The 20,119-nt window shown below is 42.1% G+C and overlaps 1 long non-coding RNA gene across 1 annotated transcript; it reads left to right on the forward strand.

Moving 5' to 3' along the window:
• The first annotated feature begins 257 nt into the window (after nt 1-257).
• LOC144578962 (uncharacterized) lies at nt 258-1,843 on the forward strand. Its single transcript, XR_013525616.1, has 2 exons — nt 258-389; nt 1,629-1,843. It is a non-coding gene; the product is annotated as an uncharacterized LOC144578962 (long non-coding RNA).
• Nucleotides 1,844-20,119: the final 18,276 nt, after the last annotated feature.

The raw sequence follows: 20,119 nt of genomic DNA on the forward strand, positions 1-20,119 counted from the left end.
TTGGGGGGCTGAACTTGTCATTTGAGGGTGTAGGGAGGTTGGATTAGTCATAGGGGTGCAGGGAGGGGGCCCACTGGCGCACCACCAGGACCCCAGCGTCCTGGATTCAAATCTAGTCATGCTTCCCATGCTCAGAGGCAAACCCCCTTCCCCTTGGGGGACGGAGACCCCCTCTTCTTCCTTTTCCAGGTCCGGTGGGGCGGGGCTTAGAAGTAATGGCAAAAACAGCAATTACTTTTGCACCAACCTAGTATCTTCCCAGTTTCCCTCTCCTCGCTCTCTACCACCTGAGTGTGTTTGGAAGCTCTGTGTACCTGCCTGATCACCAGGTGCTAATAGCTGGGCCAGAACGACCTCGGCACTTTATCGATTATTTACTACAGGAACAGGTGAGTTGACGGCCAATCCCCAGGTGTAGCCTGTGACCATAGAGTCAGACAAAGCCCTGTTATCGGGAATTCAAAAAAGCTGTAGCCCTACCAGATAGCATAAGAACAGAAGATAGGGCCGGGCGCGGTGGCTCAAGCCTGCAATCCCAGCACTTTGGGAGGCCGAGGCGGGTGGATCACGAGGTCAAGAGATCGAGACCATCCTGGTCAGCATAGTGAAACCTCGTCTCTACTAAAAATACAAAAAAAAAAAAAAAAAAAAAATTAGCTGGGCTTTGTGGCGCGCGCCTGTAATCCCAGCTACTCAGGAGGCTGAGGCAGGAGAATTGCCTGAACCCAGGAGGCGGAGGTAGCAGTGAGCCGAAATTGCGCCATTGCACTCCAGCCTGGGTAACGAGAGCGAAACTCCGTCTCAAAAAAAAAAAAAAAAGAATAGAAGATAGGATTCTTCCTATCCAAATAGGTTGCCTACGATTAACTAAGAGCATGAAAGATCCAGCAGAATATACTCAAAGCAGTTTTTGAGCTTAATAGACATTTAACGATCTGATGGAAAAGAATTGCAAAAACACAAAAACAGTGAAGAAGGTTCATTACAGCCTTGATGGGGTAGCAGACTTCAGCAGTCTCAACTATCTGAGAAGGTATTTACCAGATTATGGTTGGGAACATAATCCAGAACTCATTTGAGATAATGTACTCATTTCCTTACTGGGTAAATGTGTTTAAACCTTGAGAAAATGTAGATATAAGTAGAATACAGAATAAATTAAACCTGTGGTAGTCATGTTTTCGAATTAAGGAAAAAGTACATATTTAATATTTAATGCTTGAGATGATTTATCTTATTCGAGTAACAGATTACTCTTGTGATTGCAATATAAAATGCATCATTGAAAAATTGGTATCTACTTGTGATTTTTAACTAGGGACCCTACCATTTGAAAGGTATTTATCTTTATTATTGGAGATATTTCATATGAATATTTAACGTTGTTATTACATAGAAGTATTTAAACAGATTTCACTTGCAATAGAAAGATATAGGTTACTCTTAATCAGTACTAAATTACTACAATTACTGTATTCTATTAATATCGATTCATTAAACCAGAGCTTTATGTCTCAGAAAATTAAACGTTAGCCTCACAAGCAGCTTTATTCTCTAACTTAGTATTTAAAAATTGACAGGTATGTATTATACTTATTTATGTCTTCAGTAAATATTTGCATTTGTAGCATGCAAGACAACATGCTAGGTACATGGAAGATGGAATAAGTAGAAGAAAATGCAGCAGAGATCTCATGCTTAAGAGGGAAAGATTTACTCTGAAGATTGAATGAAAAATTCACAACAAATTTTTTCTACAAGAAGGAAAACATTTTAAAGAAAACATTTACTTCACATAATAAGATATGAGAAAAAAATGGACCCTCTGAATGAAAAAAAAAGAGATCATGTGAAGGATTTGTGCAATTTTTTTAAAGTTATGGACTGAAACATTCCTGATCATTAACATTTGTTATTTCAGGGGAGTGGAATTGGAAGGGTGGAAGGATCAGCTATTTAAATCTTTATTATCTCTGTGTCTTTTAAATCAATTTATATTGCATTTATTTAGTTAAAATTTTAAGAGCTTTAAAAAAAATAGACCAACTCCCTTTGTTACCCAGGCTGGTTTCAAACTCCTGGGCTCAGGCAATCCTCCCACCTCAATTAGAAAGGTAGAAGGGCCAGCTGTTTAAATTTCTATAGTCTCTGTATTTTTTAAATACATATTGCATTTATTTATTTAAAATTTTAAAAATTAAAAAAAAATAGAAATGGAGTCTCCCTATGTTGCCCAGGCTGATCTTGAGCTCCTAGGATCAAGAGATCCTTCCACCTTGGCTTTCCAAAGAGCTGGGATTACAGGCATGAACCACCATGCCCTGCCTGCCTGCCCGCCCGCCCATCTGTCTTTCTGTCTGTCTGTCTATCTATCTGTCTGTCTGTCTATCTATCTATCTGTCTGTCTATCTATCTCTTTAGAGGCACAGTCTCACTCTGTCACCTAGACTTTGAAGTGCAGTGGTGCGATCATAGCTCACTGCAGCCTCAAACTCCTGTACTCAAGCAATCATCTAGCCTCAGCCTCCCAAGTACTGAGACGACAGACATGTGCCACCACACCCCCTAATTTTTCTGTAGAGATGGAGTCTTTCTATGTTGCCCAGACAAGTCTCAAACTCTTGGCCTCAGCTTCCAAAGCACTGGGATTATTTCATTTATTTTGGGTAGGCTCGATCACTTCAAGGCATGAATCAGAACACATGGCCCAGCTTTCAATAAATATAAAGTGGCTAGGGCATTCTGGGATGATGGGCAACCATTACTTTTGCTTTCCCTCCATTCTGAATGTTAGCCTCCATCCACCTCTCTTAAGCCAGCTCTTGATGCGTAGGACTGGCAGGTGAGCAGGATCTTAGGGTGCTGGCTGGAGGTCTGGAAAGCCCCAGGGCAAGGTTATGAATGTGAAGGATTCTAAGGAGATACTTGGACCTCAAGGGAATTGTTGGTCTAGGTTTGCTGGAATATGTTAGATCTTCTTGGCCCCCAAAGAGTCAAGGAAAAGCTGAAGAGGTGGACCGAATCCTTCCAGCCCTGAGGCTCTGAGAACTCTATGACACCAGTGGGGGCTCATTCTGGTGCTGCCATGAACCTGACTACCTACTTCTGTTAAACTCCCCAGCAGCTGAGCCTTCATGAGAAGACATTCTCCACCTTTTCCATGACGTGAAGAATCCTTGGAGCCAGGGGGCATGCTCGCTGGCTCACACCTGTCTCCCTTCTCTAGACCATGCCCGCAGTGGACAGTACTCCAGAATGCCTGGCCCAGACACTCCTGAGCCTTCAGGGTCTGCAGGGGCTTCTGGCCTTGTTTCCCCATCTGATGAGTTCATTTCTTGGTCTGAAAGATGGTCAAAGAATGGCTGTTTGTGGAGGTTATGGACAAGGCTTGATGTCCAGGCCCAGTGTCCATAGCCCCTTGGTGGTACAGCGTGAAGCCAGGGGAGGAGGAGTTGGTTGTGTCCATGGGCTGATTCTCCCCACACCAATAGCACAGAATGCTAAGGAATCCGAGCATTTGAAATCCAAATCTGGCCTTCCAGGTTGTTATATATTTGTCTAGGTAGGAGGATAGACTGTATTTAAAGGTGTTAGCCTGACTTATTTATGCATTTCATATTTGGGCTTCCATTTTTTCCTTTGTCTTGGGTCCCAAAGATATATTAGAGCTGGGCCTGTCTGTTCTCTTGGACACAAGGACCTCAGCAAGCTTCCACTGTTCTCTGAATGTTTCCTTTCTAGTTTTCTGTGCAGTGTTATATGTAATTTTACTTCCACTTTGTAACACTAAAGTACGATTTTTTTTAGTCAACAATGATATAGTGAACCAATATATTTTACTATTATTTTTGCTTACTAGTTTTTCATGCCTTCCTCATCTTCTCACTAAGTTTGTCTGACTACAGCCACACACCATTCATTCAATACCAACTCTTTTTGGCGGGGAGGGGTGGGGAAGAGGGTCTCACTCTGTCACCCAGCTGGAGTGCAGTGGTATGATCATGGTTCACTACAGTCTCTAACTCCTGGACTCAAACATTCCTCCTGCCTCAGCCTTCTGAGTAGCTGGGATCACAGGTGCACACCACTATGCCTGGCTAATTAAAAACAAAACACTTTTTTTTTCTTTTTAGAGATGGGGCCTCACTATGTTGCCCAGGCTGGTTTCGAACTCCTGGGCTCAGGTGATCCAATACCAACTCAACAGGTGGTGAGACCCAGTGGTCTAGACAAGCAGCCACATAGCAATATGTTTTTCTCCATGATTAATATCTATGTTCGTTTGTTACAAAATCACAAGCATGTACATTTTCTTCTTCAGAGAGGGAGATCCCCACTTACCCATTAATTACTCATTTGGTATCCATTCCAGACTATTAAACTTTGCAAAAGCAGACATGAGAAAAGAAACTTAAGTTAATGTTTTTATCATGTGTTGGTGCCAGCCTCCCAGAGTGGTGCTAAATTTATGAAATTACAACCAAACAAAACCCCCAACAACCCAACAACAAAAAGCTATTTAGTGAACACTGTGACTAACAAGCTTCTTAGAACTGCCTATCAAAGCCATGTGTGGATTTTGTAGGGGGAAAGATTTTCTTCCCTCCTAGCCATTTTGCAAAATAAAAGTAAAATATTACCTTTATGTATGTGGTAGATAGAATTTTATAGTCTTCAAATTCAACATCTCAAAAATGTTGCTTTTGCTTTCCATATCTGAGGAGTCACTTTTATTTATTTTGTAGAGCTAGAGTCTCACTTTCTTGCCCAAGCTGGAGTTGCAGTGACGGGATCATAGCTCACTGCAGGCTTGAATTATCTCAGCCTCCTGAGTAGGTGGGACTATAAGCACATACCACCACTCCTGGCTAATTTTTAAATTCTTTTTAGACATAGGATCTTGCTATGTTGCCCAGACTGGTCTTGAACTCTTGGCTTCAAGGTATCCTTCCATCTTGGCCTCCCAAAGTGCTGGGATTGCAGGTATGAGCCACCATACCTGCCCAGAAATCTCTGTTTTAAACCCCAGTTCCTCCTGATAGTAAAAAAAAATGTCATTATGGTTTATTTTGGGTAGACTCGATCATTTCAAGGTTCCCCCTCCTCCTCCTTTTCCTCTGAGTAAAACCTGAAGCTCTGACAGGGGCCTGCAAGCCCTGCTGGGATCTGTCCTCAGTCCCTCTCTGACTCATCTTCTACTGTCTTGCTCTCACTCCTCCCTGTCCTTCTCTCTGCTCCAGCCATACAAGATCCCATATTGTTCCTTGTTAATATTCACTCAGGATGGCTGGCAAAATATTAGGGAATACTAGAGAAAGATGTAGATTATAGTCTCAAACCTTTTGGAAGGCTGAAAGGTTTTATTGGGCCAGGCCAAAGGTGGCTGGTCCATTATGTTAGGGAAAAGATAGGGACGATAAAAGACTTTCCCAGTTTAAATCTGTTTACCCCACATTCCTTTGTCTCTAATTTGTTTGCTTATGTAAACTTTGTGCTGGATGGTCCTCTCACGGAGAGGTCAAGGGAATTACCCATTAATAGTGTTTATACTGGACCCCTGAACCTAAAGCTTTTATCATTCATAAAACCACTCTTTTAACCATGTTAATTATCCACAAGCATGTTGACTTAGAACCTCTGTTGTGAAATTTATACTGAATAAATGTGAGTATGTGGAGGGAGTCTTGGTCAATTGGCTGCAGTTGCCCTCTGAAAGCAGCCAACAACCATCCCTAGCCCACTTGAATCACTGAAATAGGTGTGAGAGTGCATTTATTCATCCGTCATTGAGTCAGGGTCTGCAGGACAGACCTCCACAGGTGGTGATCGACATCTTATTCCTGGAAGACACCAGGCATGGTACGTCTTAGGGGAGAATGTGATTTTACCAAGCAGTGCCCCCCCCTCGAATAACATGCGTTTGTCCTGATTGCTCTTTTCACCTGCTATGCTGTTCCGTGGATAACCACAGGCAAACTCCATCTACTCCTTCCAGTCTGTTCAAATGGTACTATACTGTGAGTAGTTAACTTAAAATCTCCGTGTCCTGTCCCATTCTGTCTTATCTGTTCCAATACTTACATATATGACCTCTCTCTGCTAGACTGTAAGCTCCTTGACAGCAGGGATTCTTGTCTTTTTTGTTTACTGCTGTATCTTTAGCACCTGGAAAAAAATGCTGGCACACAGCGGGAACTCAGTAAATACCTGTTGAATAAATAAACACATGAATAGATAAATAAATGGTGATGCCTAAGTGCTCCAGGATTCTGGTCAAAGCTTTGGCATCTGGGGAGGCATGGGTACCCTCGTCATCTCTGTCTCCCATGCAGGTATTCACTGAGATCTGCAGTCCCATCTGGTCCTTGAACCCAGTTACCCTTCATGTTGCCCTCTGTTAAGATGTCCAGGTTATATCTGTTCTCCAATCCTATGGACCATACGACATCCCTTTATTACTACCCCTGCAGCTGAGCAGTCAGCCACACATTCGGTAAGGTCCCATCACCTAGCTGGGTGACTTTGACAAATTGTTTAGACACTCTGAACCTCGTTTGTAACATGCAGAGATGTTTCTGGAATTAGACACGATGCCTGTAGACCATTTAACAATGGCTGTCACACATGGTTGTATTTACTCAGCTGTCACTATGGAAATAGTGGACAGAAAAGGCACAGCGTCAGTGGCTGGGTGTCCAGAGAGAAGCAGTCTCTCTCTAGATAATACTTGGCAGGCAACTACTTGGCAAAATCACTATTTGTTCAGTCTGTTGTGTGGCCCTTTATTGTCCTTGGTCAGAAATCTGGGGTGTCAGCACCCCAAAGTGGGATCCACTGATCTGATTATTCAAGTTGACAGAGATGGAAGTAAATATTCAACAAATATTTATTGAGCACTTACTATGTGCCAGGCACTGTTGTAGGTGCTGGAATACAGCAACAAACAAAACAAATGAAATATTCTTCCTTAGCTGGTGATAAAGTGGTAGGAGGACACAGCAGGGGAGGGGACTTGTACTGTTTCGGTTTGGGACAGGAAACGCCTTGCTGAGAAAGTGAGGGCTGAGCTCTGGAATTAGCCTGGGTTTGACAACATGTAACTGCAGCTTTGAGCAAGTAGATCCACTCTAAGTGTCTTTTGTTGACACCATCGTGTAGAAGAGGAAATAGAGGCATAGCTAAAACCGTTGGAGAACTGAATACAGTGCTGCATTTAGCACAGCATAGGAATAATAAAAGCCAGCTGTTCTCATCCATTGCCCATAGAAAAGCTATTGAGCACGGGGCTAGATTTCTTGAGGTGCCAGAGTAATGCTTGCTTTTCATTAACAATGGATTCAAGGTATAGGCATTCCAGAACTTTTAAAGAAAATAATTGGAATAATCAAATACCCGGAAGTTTATGCATATTCTGGTTCACGAATTTGTTATCTGGTAAATCATAGTCTGAAAGTCACAGAATACAAATCATTTTAAATTTCTTCCAAGGCTTACTGAGTAAGGGGAGGGACATTTAAGATGCGGATGAAGCGCTGAACTTGCAAGCCAAGGACGAGGAGGAAGGCGGCTGCTGAACTCTAACCCTTAGAGAAGAGGTGGGTGGGACTCGGCAGGCCCCCTAGACCTTCTTTGTTTTGGATCTTGATAGGGACAGTCTAATATTTTTAGTGACTCACGTGAATTGTATACTGTTTTAAGCATTCACCAAAAGTCTATAGGCTTTTCCCCTCATTTGACTCATTCTCACACAGGGAGTAACCGAACATTTTACCTCATTGGTTCACGAGCACCATCTACTGGTCAGATGTGGTATTTTCGTGTTTTATGACCCTGGAAAATCAAAGAGCATTTTGATTTGGTTGTGTTTGGTTTTGGTCCATGCACTTATCAATGCAGGATTTTTGGGGAACAAAATAATGTGAAAATCAGAGGGATCAGCTGGGGGCATTGGATGTCTTTCTGTCATAGACGATGAGGAGCTCAGTTGATTTTCAGCTTCTAACATCAGCTGGTCTGGAGAAGAGCAGACCAGACAACCAGCACAAAGAAAGTAGCTCTGCCTCGGCCTCTGTAGTGTGCTGGGTATTCTGGTTACATAGACAGGAAGACGAGGCCTTTTCCAACATATATGCAAATCCCCCAAGTCTCCATATTTGGTAGCTCTGGGGCTTAGGGCAGCTTCTGGAAAGAGAACTCAGACCTAGCTTGCTGGAACAGGCAGGACTTCTGAGAAGACGATGTCTGGACCTTCTACGGGATGGGAATGAGCCGCCAGGCAAGGTGGCTCACACCTGTAATCCCAGCACTTTGGGAGGCCGAGGCGGGCGGGTCACTTGACAAAGTTAGGAGTTTGAGACCAGCCAGGGCAACATGATGAAATCTGGTCTCTATAAAAAATACAAAAATTAGCTGGGTGTGATGATGCATACCTGTCGTCCCAGCTACTCTGGATCCTAAGTTGGGAGGATCCCTTGAGCCTATGAGGTTGAGCCTGAGTGAGTCGTGATGGCATCACTGTACTCCAGCCCAGGTGACAGAGTGAGACCCTATCTTAGAAAAAATAAAAGAAAGAAAGAAAGAGAAAAGAAGAGGTCAGGAGTTTGATACCAGCCTGGCCAGCATGATGAAACTCTGTCTCTACTAAAAAAAAAAAAAAAAAAAAATTTAGCCAGGTGTGGTGGCACACACTTGTAATCCCAGCTACTGGGGAAGCTGAGGCACAAGAATCGCTTGAACCTGGGAGGCAGAGGTTGCATTGAGCCAAGATCACTCCACTGCACTCCAGCCTGGGTGACAGAGTGAGAATCCACCTTTAAAAAAAAAAATTGCAGGGTGGAATACAGGGGAAGGGCATTTCAGATACAGGGGCCAGAAAAGCAGGGGCATAAAAGGCATGGAATGGCATGTGGGGAGTAACAAGGTATTTAAAAAAAAAAACAAAAAAAAAACCAGAGTCTTGCTTTGTTGCCCAAGCTAGAGTGCAGTGGTGTGATCTTGGCTCACTGCAAACTCCACCTCCTGGGTTCAAGTGATTCTCCTGCCTCGGCCTCCTGAGTAGCTGGGACTACAGGCATGTGCTACCACACCCAGCTAATTTTTGTATTTTTAGTAGAGATGGAGTTTCACCATGTTGGCTAGGCTGGTCTTGAACTCCTGACCTCAAGTCATCTGCCCATCTCAGCCTCCCAAGGTGCTGCGATTACAGGCGTGAACCACTGTGCCCAGCTAGTAACAAGGTATTGATTGAACCAGAGTGTGGTGTGCAGGGTGGGGTGTGTCAAGATGGAGAATCAGTGAGCAGCACAGGGGATGTGCTGGGTGGGGGGTCAGGCCTTCCCCTTACCCCGCTACCCACCTGCACACTTAATTTGTTTTCTTTCCCCTCATTCTTCTGCCTTGCCCAGACTTCAGGTCTACCAGCTCCACTTCCTGATTTCTTTGGCCTTCAAAATTCAGTTCAATAAGGAAAATTTTAGCATTATTTTCATGTAGGTCCTTGACATTTCTTGCTAAGGTTATCAGTAGATTTCTTTTTTAAATGGTGTAATCATTCAGGCCATCACTCAAATGTCATCTTTCTAGAGAAGCCTTCCTTGACTACCATACCAAAAACGGTTCCAGCGCCACTACCCTGTATCCTAGCCTGTCCTCTTGTGTCCTGTGGTCCTGATGTTCTGTGATAATGCTGTGTAATTCTCTTCTGTCCAATATGGTAGCCACAAGCCACATGTATTCATACAGTCACTATTGAGCACTATATAATGTGGCTGGTGCAACTGACACACTACCATTTTAGTTGAATTTCAATGTAAATGAATTTACATTGAAATAGCCACCTATGGCTGGCGGCTACGGTACTGGACAGCACCGCTCTGTTTCTCCACTAGAATGTGGAGGGTGAGGATTTGGACTTATTCACATCCAAATACCTAGAATGTTGGAAACAGGTTTATAATGTCGGGAAAAGTCCACACCGAGACAATGGACCACCCAGCAAGGCTAGTTTACTTCCCGCAGGAAGGGTGCAGCTCACTGGCAGTCTTGCCACGAGAGCACACCTGAACAAAGGAGACAGGGACATTTGTAACTTTCATAACCTGATGCAAGCGCCCTACTGCTGTGTCCGGTTTCCATTTGCCAGAACGGGACCTCACATTCTATGCTTGACCTGATTGGCTAAAAACTCGGAAATTTCCTGAGTAGATAAAGGGAAAGAAGACAAGGAAGGAGAGGAAACCAGTCAGGAGAAGGTCAGGAAGGTTTCCAGATAAGGAATGGCATGCACCAGGGTTTGGAGCTTGCCCAGTTCTGTTCAGACATGTCGGAGTGAGTCAAGGTAGCTGATTTAAGATGTAGCTGATTTACAGAATATATATATGTTTTAAGATACAAGGTCTCACTACTTTGCCCAAGCTGGTCTTGAACTCCTGTGCTCAGGCAATCCTCCCATCTCAGCCTCCTGAGTTGCTGGGATTACAGGCAGGAGCCACTGTTCCTGGTTATTGTATATTTCTAAATAACTAAAAGACTGAAATTGGAAGTTTCTCACACAAAGAAATGATAAATGCTTGAGATAGTGGTTATGCTAATTACCCTGATTAGATCATAACACCTTGTCTGCTTATATCAAAACATCATATAAATATTTATATTTCTATATTTTTAAATTATATTTATATTTATGTGATATTTTGATATATTTTGTACTCAGCACTGTACATATGTACATACTTATACATATGTACAAACCAAAGAAACCATACATATTTCTACACATGTACATACGTACAAACCAAATAAACTAGGATATGGCTATCCCAGTTCTATTAAAAAATTGAGATTTTTTTGTCTTTTTCCCCCCAAGTATGCCCTACATATTTGCATTTTGTTCTTTATTGATATTTCCTACTGTTTTTTTTTTTGTTTTCGAAAATAATTTCTTCTTGAGTCAGTTGTGATGATTTATACCCGTATAGAGATTACTAGTTTGATTGAAATCATCTCATTTATTGTTAGAAATTGTTTGGTGGTATTATCTCCTAACTGAAGATTTTTCTCTCTCTCTGTGATTATATTCTATTTCTCATTCATTACATTTTTGTTTTATTCCAGTTTTTCTTGGTTCGGCTTTCCTATTATTTGTGTGTTTTACTTTCTTTACAAAGAACAGCCTTGGTATTTATGTATCAATTCTATTTCTTTTTAATTTCACAATTAATTGTTTTCTGCTTTTACCATAACTAATTCCCACTTCTGCTTCCGTGGATTAATTTTGTGTTCTTTTTCTAGTTCCTTCCATTAATTTATCTATTTTCCTTTTTAAAAACTTAATAATAAAAGTACGTAAAGTCCCAAATCTTTTTCTGACTACCGTGGGATTCTTTCCATGTGCTTTGGCATGTAGTATTGCCACTGCCATCGGTGTAGATGGTGTTACCATTCTTACTTCCTCTTACATCCAGGGATTACTAAGGAGACTCATTTTAAATTTGCAAGAGGTTTGACTTCTAAAAGTGCTATGCTCCTTTTTGATGTATAGTCTTCCCCATTTCTTCTGTTTTTCTCTAGGAACTGAACTCAGGTTTTGTTGAAGGTAGCAAACTGCCTAGCTAAAACTGCTCAGTGATTTCCAGCTAAAATTGCTTAAGTATTCCCTGCAGCTAGTTAGGGCATATTATCCAGCTCCGACAAGAAAGATGGAAATGCAGGTCCTTGGAGAGAGTCCCCTTGGAACAAAAAGGCAAAGACTTACCAGCAGAAAACCCATTTGCTCTTTCCTTCTCCTCCTCACTGAAATGCAAATGGAGGTATGGGAGGTATGTCTGGAGGTACGGGAAAAAGAAAGCATAAGGATAAAAATCTAACAGACTAAGAATGACAGGGCAGAGATAGAAAGGATCTGTGTCCCCGATGGCATCATTGTACCAGCCAGACTCATGGCGATGTAAGTCAAATGAATTCCCAGCTGCTGCTGCCTGTTTTTTTAAAGTTTTACTTTTTTTTTTTTTTTTTTATTGAGATGGAGTCTTGCTCTGTCACCAGACTGGAGTGCAGTGGCACAATCTTAGCTCACTGCAACCTCCGCCTCCTGGGTTCAAGCGATTCTCCTGCCTCAGGCTCCCGAGTAGCTGGGTCTACAGGTGAGCGCCACCATGCCCAGCTAATTTTTGTATTTTTAGTAGAGATGGGTTTCACCATGTTGGCCAGGATGGTCTCAATCTCTTGACCTCGTGATCTACCTGCCTCAGCCTCCCAAAGTGCTGGGATTATAGGCGTGAGCCACCGCGCCCAGTCTGAACGTCTACTTTTAAGACTATTGTATATTCAAATCCTGTGTCCTCTTTTACACAGTTTCCTCTAATGGGGACACTTTACAAATATAATAACCAGGTATTGATATTGATACAGTCTAGTTATTTTTTCATCACCACAAAGAACCTGGTGTTACTCTTTTATAGCCATACCTGCCTCCTTCTCCCCACCCCCATCCCTCACCCCTGGCAACCCATTAATCTGTTATCCATTTCTACAATTTTGTCATTTCAAAAATGGTAGATAAATGGAATCATACAGTTTCTCATCTCTGAGATTGGCTCTTTCCTTTTTTTTTTTTGAGATGGAGTCTTGCTTGCTTTTGTCACTCAGGCTGGCATGCCATGGCGCGATCTCGGCTCACGGCAACCTCTACCTCCTGGGTCGAAGCGATTCTCCTGTCTCAGCCTCCCAAGTAGCTGGGATTACAGGTGCCCACCACCACATCCAGCTAATTTTTTGTAGTTTTAGTAGAGACGGGGTTTCACCAGGTTGGCAAGGCTGATCTCGAGCTCCCGACTTCAGGTGATCCACCTGCCTTGGCCTCTCAAATTGCTGGGATTACAGGTGTGAGTCACTGTGCCCAGCTGAGATTGGCTCTTCCACTCAGTGTAATTCACTGGAGATTTCATCCAAGTTGTTGCATGTATCAGTAGCTTGTTCCTTTTCGTTGCCACCTAGATTTCCATGGTATGAATGCTGCATTGTTTAATCAGTCACCTGGTAGAAAACATCAGGGTTGTTTTCAGTTTTTAACTATTACGAATAAAGCTGCTATGAACATTCGTGTACAGGATTTTGTGTTCACTAGTGCTAATGATGTTGAACATCTTTCATGTACTTATTTGCCATCTGTATATCCATTTGGTGAAACACTTCATGTCTTTAAAGACATGGTGGGGCCAGGCACGGTGGCTCACGCTTGTAATCATAGCACTTTGGAGTCTGAGGCATGTGGATCACAAGGTCAGGAGTTTGAGAACAGCCTGGCTAACATGATGAAACCCTGTCTCTACTGAAAATACAAAAATCAGCAGGGTGTGGTGGCATGTGCCTGTAATCCCAACTACTTGGGAGGCTGAGGCAGGAGAAATGCTTGAACCTGGGAGGTGGAGGTTGCAGTGAGCCGAGATAGCACCATTGCACTCCAGCCTGGGCAACAGAATGAGACTCTGTCAAAAAAAAAAAAAAAAAAAAGACATGGAATTTCTAAAAAATTGTTGAGTTTTGAGAGTTTTAAAAATTAAAAATATATTCTAGATACTAGTACTTCGTCGGATACATGGTTTGTAAATATTTTCTCCTAGTTTGTAGCTTGTCTTTTCATATGTGTTAAGGCTTGTCTGCCATTTGGTTATTTGTTTTCTGTTTATTTTCTTTGTTTCTTACTCCTCTATTCTTTGTGTGGGTTATTTAAATATTTTTTAAGCTTCCATCTTGATTTATTTATAGCATTTTGGGTACATCTCTTTGTACAGTTTTCTTAGACGTTGCTCTAGGTGTTACCCTATACACATGTCAAGAGTCACGTTCTGCTGTTGTCAGTATTTTTCCTGTTGAAGGCGAGTGTGGAAAACTTACCTCCATTTAGATTCCTTTACCCTTCCCATTTTAAAACATGTGTCTCAAGTATCTCCTCTGCATTCATTGATCACCACATGAGATAGTGTTATTTTGGCTTTAACCTTCAAATATAATTTAAGACACTCATTAGAATAGGATCGTCTGTTATGTTTAGCCCTATCTTTACCTGTTTTGATGTTTTTCATTCTTTCCTAAAGTTTCAAGCATTCTTCTGTTATCATTTCCTTTCTGTTTGAAAAACTTCCTTTAGCCATTCTCTAAGGAGACATTTGCTAGCAACAGATTCTCAGTTTTTCTTCAACTGAGAATGTCCTTATTTCCCCTTCATCCCCAAGGATATTTTCACTGGATATAGAATTTGTGAGTGATAGTTCTTTTTTCTCTAAGTACTTGAAAACTGTTATGCTACTTTCTGCTGTCTTTTATGGTTTCAGAAGAGAAATCCACTTTCATTCAAACTGGTATTTCCCTGTAAGTAATGCGTGCTTTCTGTCTAGTTGCCTTCAAGACTCTCTGTCTTTACTTTTTACAAGTTTAATTTGATATGTCTTGGTGTGAATTTGTTTGAGTTTATCCTGCTTATGATAGTTCATGTAGCTTTTACAAACTGTAGGTTTATGTGTTCTGCCAAATTTTACTTAATTTTTTCAGTTCTATTTTCTTTCTCTTCTTCTTGAACTATTCCAGTGATATGATGCTCTCTTTGTTATTGTCCCACTGGTCTTTGAGATTCTCGGTTCATTTTATCTCGGTCTTTCTTTTCTCTGTTGTTCAGATTGGGTAAATTCCATTGATCTATCCTCAAGCCCGCTGATTCTGTCCTCTATAATCTCTATTATTGAGTTCAACCACACAGTTTTTATTTTGATGATTGTTTTTCGCAGTTCTCAAATTTCCATTTGGTTGTTTTTCAATAACTTCCATTTTTGCTGAAATTTTCACTTGCTTCAAGAGAATTTGTAATTTCTTGTTGAAGCATTTTTATAATATCTGCCTTAAAATACTTGTCAGATAATTTCAGTACCTAATTCATCTTGGTGTTGACATCTGTTTATTGCTCATTTAAAAATAAAAAATTTTAAAAACCCAGACTTTATTTTTTTATATCAGTTTCAGGTTTACAGCAAAATTGAGAAGAAAATAAAGAGTGTTCCCAGAAAAACAGTACCCTATGCAGAGCCTCCCAGATATGTTTTGGCTGTGTCCCCCACCAATTCTCATCTTGAATTGTAGCTCCCACAATTCTCATGTGTTGTGGGAGGGACCTGGTGGAAGGTAATTGGATCATGGGGACGAATCCTTCCCTTGCTGTTCTCATGAAAGTGACTAAGTCTCATGAGATCTGATGGTTTTATAAAGAGGGGCTTCCCTGAGCAAGTCCTCTCTTGCCTGGTGCCATGTAAGAAGTCCCTTTGCTCTTACTTCATCTTCCATTATGATTGTGAGGTCTCCCCAAGCCATGTGGAACTGTAAGTCCATTAAACCTCCTTTTCTTTATAAATTACCCAGTCATGGATATATCTTTATTAGCAGTGTGAGAATGGACTAGTACACTCCCTATCCCCTCCCGCAGAATGGAATGTTTGTTATAATCGATGAACCTGTGTCAACACAGCATTATTTCCCAAGCTCCATAGCGTACATGAGGATTCCCTCTTGGTGTTGTACATTCTGTGGGTATTGACAAATGTATGATGAGATATATTGGCCATTACAGTGTCATACAGAATACAGAATAGTTTCACTGCCTGCCAAAAATTCTCTGTGCTCTGTTATTCATCCCTCCCTCTGGTGTAAGTCCTGACTTCTTTCACTCAGTAATAGGGTTCTTCCATGTCTTTTCATGGCTTGATAGCTAATTTCTTATCATTCCTCGAATCCAGTGTTTGGAATTCTTGCAAAGGATATGCTATTCCCTACCTTTATGCATCTTCACTCACTCACAGGATTGTTTTTTTCTCACCAATGCTTATTGATACAAAAACCAAATCAACAACCAAATTTTACACATCAAAAATTTTCAGACTTCTGATGACTCCAAAGAAGGAATGACCCCTTTCTTCTCAGGTCCTCCTTATGACTAAAAAACTCTGAACAAAGCACAAAAATTTATGGAAGGCTCTGAAAGGTGAAAAAAGAAGGTGGACTACCTAGGGACCTCAGGAACCAGAAAACAACACAGTGGGCAGTTACCTGGGTTTCCTTATCACTTCCCTTATATCCTGGACACGGAGCTGCAGAAGGCTCCAACCTGCAGTCACCAACAGGCATAGAAGAAAAAAGCTACAAGAAAAGCCTGTTCCTCCTGGCCAGATGACTGGGCAAGGGTGACCTGACAACAGAAACCCACAACTAGGAATTATAGGTAACTCCAGAGAGGATCAGCTTGGGTGGTTTAAACAAGTACATGGAAAACCAACAAACAAAAAAAGCTTTTTTTTTTTTTGACTCAGTCTTACTCTGCTGCCCAGGCTGGAGTGCAGTGGCATGACCTTGGCTCACTGTAACCTTTGCCTCCCAGGTTCAAGTTATTCTCACATCTCAGCCTCCCGAGTAGCTGGGATTACAGGCATGAGCCACCATGTCTGGCCAAAGATGTCCTTTAACTAAAGACTTCCGGTGTATGCTACCTTAAAAATCTAAAAGCATGAAGAAAATACAACCTCCATGAATTTTTTTTGCCAATGAATCTAGAAAAATATGAATTGAATCAAAATATACAATAGGGAAGCTGTAATAAAATGACTTGGGGATTCACTGAATTCATTTAAATATATATCTCTTACTAAAATCACTAAGAGCCATGATTTGAGAATATGAAGTGGCATAAATCTTAACAATATATCTAAAAAAACTGGAGTAATTTGGAGAGAGGGTATGGGAGGGTGTGTTCTTTCATAGTAGTGCGTTATTTATCCTTAAAATGGAAACTTGTAAGAAAAAAGATCCTAATGACTGAAAACTCAGTTTTTCTCAATCTTTTTGTTATCCTTCGGAGGCTATTTTAAGAAATAAAATCTAAAGAACATTGATTTGATGTTCACAATTCCAGTTGATTTTCGTTCTGTGAAATTAAATAAATATGTGTTGTTAAAAATGCTGTGATCTCATGTAAGTAAATGTCCTTTATTTTACCTATCTATTCATCTATCAATGGATACATGTGCACAGATAAATGCCCCCTTTGGTGAAGGGCTGAGAGGGTATTGCTTTCCTTCCTTCCTTCTCTTTCTCTCTCTCTCTCTCTTTCTTTTCTTTCTTTCTCTCCTTCCTTTTGATGGAGTCCCACTCTGTAGCCCAGGCTGCAGTGCAGTGGTGCCATCTGGGCTCACTGCAACCTCCACCTCCCGCTTCTCTGGTTCAAGCTATTCTGCCTCAGTCTCCTGAGTAGCTGGGACTACAGGTGTATGCTGCCATGCCCAGATAATTTTTGTAATTTTAGTAGAGATGGGGTTTCACCATATTGGCCAGGCTGGTCTTAAACTTTTGACCTTGTGATCTACCGACATTGACCTCCCAAAGTGCTGGGATTACAGGAGTGAGCCACTGCGCCTGGTTTATGTTTTCTATTCCAAACCTGTGAGGACTTCCATGAAACCAGTGGAATCATTGTGAAATGTGTTTACCACAGCAGGGAGACACAGAAGATTGGGTCTCACACCTGTGTAGGAACTCCAGAGGGCGAGAGAAAGGCCAATGAACTGCTCCTGTGACAGAGCAGGGAGGGTGCTGCTGTGCTGGGTGGACTGCCTTCCTAGAGAATGTCAGGGAAAGGGATGTGGGGTCATTTCCTGTGGACACATTTAAGCCAAATCTGGTATGGGGTCTTCTTGGGGCCTGTTGTACAAGGTTGACCAGCAGAGAGAGGATGCCCAAGGGTTGAAGGAGGAGTGGCTAAGAGGTTCCCTAGGTCATGGCAACTTCTGAAGTTCCCATGGAAAGCACCATCAGAATCTACGTGCAATGAGCAGCCAAATCCACGTGGGAAATCTAGGCCAGCAAGAACCCCTTACTTCCTCAATTGCTGCCACGTGGCTCTGACCATGGAGGGGTCTGGAACTGTAGCTTCCCAGTGGGGGAAGAAGTAGGCTAGGAGAGAGGAGGGACAGAGGAACCACACACCTGCTTCCCCACATGCAAATGGAAGCCAGTAAAAGTTAAAGGATGGAGAAAAATCTAGGGCTAAATTAAGTTTTGGAACTTTGGCACAATCAAGGCTCACTGCAGCCTCAAACCCCTGGGCTCAAACAATCCTCTCTCCTCAGCCTCCAAGTAGCTGGGACTACAGGCACATACAACCATGCCCAGCTATTTTTTTTTTTTTGTAGAGGTGGGGTATTGCTATGTTGCTCAGGGCTGGTCTCGAACTCCTGGGCTCAAGCAATTCTCCTGCCTCAGCCTCCAAAAGTGTTGGATTATAGGTGTGAGCCACCAGTCCTGCCAAGTCTGGGAACTTTTACTGTTACAAGAGACTAGATATTTCAATTATTATTATTATTATTATTATTATTATTTTAGACAGAAGAGTCTTACTCCATACCCAGGCTGGAGTGCATGACGCAACCTTGGCTCACTGCAACCTCTGCCTTCCGGGTTCAAGTGATTCTCCTGCCTCAGCCTCCTGAGTAGCTGGAATTAGTAGAGATGGAGTTTTGCCATGTTGGTAAGGCTGGTCTTGGACTCCTGACCTCAATTGATCCACCTGCCTTTGCCTCCTAAAGTGCTGGGATTAGATACTTTTTGAACAGAGGCGATTTTTATGACTAAAAGTGAATGAAGGATATTTTGTATCTTCCAGGAGTTTGGAAAGTCAAGTCCATCTGCACCCAGCCAAGTGCTTGCATGGTGCCTGTGGCCTCTCACTTTCTGACCTTTGTTTATGCTGCTCTGTCTACCCAGAATGCTCTCCATCTTGGGAAATCCTACTCTCCCTTCAAGGCCAAATTCCAGCATCAACTCCACAATGAAGCCTTCATAGATCTACTCAAGTGGCAACTTCCTGACCCCTCTAAACTGTCTTAGCATCTTGGTTATAGTATCGATTTAGCATAGCACACACTCTACCCAAAATTTCACTAAGTCTATTCTAAGCAAATCTTGGATAATTTGCTAACACTAAAATTAAACCTGTTCCCTTTTTGTTTTTTTTTTTGCGAACAAAGAAACAAACCTGGTCTTACTCTTTTGCACAGGCACACCTGGAGTACAGTGGTGTGATCATGGCTCACCGCAGCCAGGAACTCCTGGACTCAAGGCACCATCCTACCTCAGCCTCCTGCGTAGCTGGGACTACATGTGTGCATAACCATGCCTGGCTAGTTTTTGATTTTTTTGTAGGGACAGAGTTTTGCTATGTTGTCCAAAATGGTCTTGAACTCCTTACCTCAAGTGATCCTCCTGCCTCGGCCTTTCAAAGTTCTGGGATTACAGGTATGAGCCACCACACCTAGCTCGCTCTCTCTTTTGCATCTTAGAATCTCTGTGCTCTTGGGAAAAGTGGACCAATATTATTTCAAAACTTGATGAAAAAGAAAATTAAAATTTATCCTCGGGAACTAAAATCACAAACCACCCAGCAAGGGTCCACACCTCTGAGACTGGCATTTAGAAAACAGGACCACAGCTAAAGCAACGCTTCTTTCTTTACCCTCCCTTCCTGTGACAAACTGCATGCACTGATTATCCCTGCATTTTCTGCGGAGCTTGCCTTCCTGGTGATGCAATACTTTATTTTATTTTGAGGGCCCCTTCCCGCCAGGGGATATCTGGCAGGGGATGCATCATACTGCACAAAATGGAATGAGTTATAGAAACAGGTCATATAAAATTTCAGGACATTGTTGAGATGGAGAAGTTGCTAAATTGGGGACACACAGGAACTAGTGTGTTTTTCTTATGTAATATTTTATGGTGTCTGGGAAATGGAGTTGCCTAAGTGAACCCATATTTTATGTCTAGAGGAATAGCCACATAACTATCATCTAACACTAAATAAAGAGAAGCAAAATGTGCTACATTTAGAAAGTGATGGTATTATCCCCAGCTGAGGCAGACTCAGTGACGGTCTGAGAAATAAAGTAGGGTGGGAGGCTGAGACAGGTGGATTGCATAAGCTCAGGAGTTTGAGATCAGTCTGGGCAACATGATGAAATCCTATCTACGAAATATACAAAAATTAGCTAGGCATGGTGGCATGTGCCTGTAGTCCCAGCTAGTCAGGAGG

The sequence above is a fragment of the Callithrix jacchus genome, chromosome 13 (assembly GCF_049354715.1).
Source record: "Callithrix jacchus isolate 240 chromosome 13, calJac240_pri, whole genome shotgun sequence".
Classification (NCBI taxonomy): domain Eukaryota; kingdom Metazoa; phylum Chordata; class Mammalia; order Primates; family Cebidae; genus Callithrix; species Callithrix jacchus.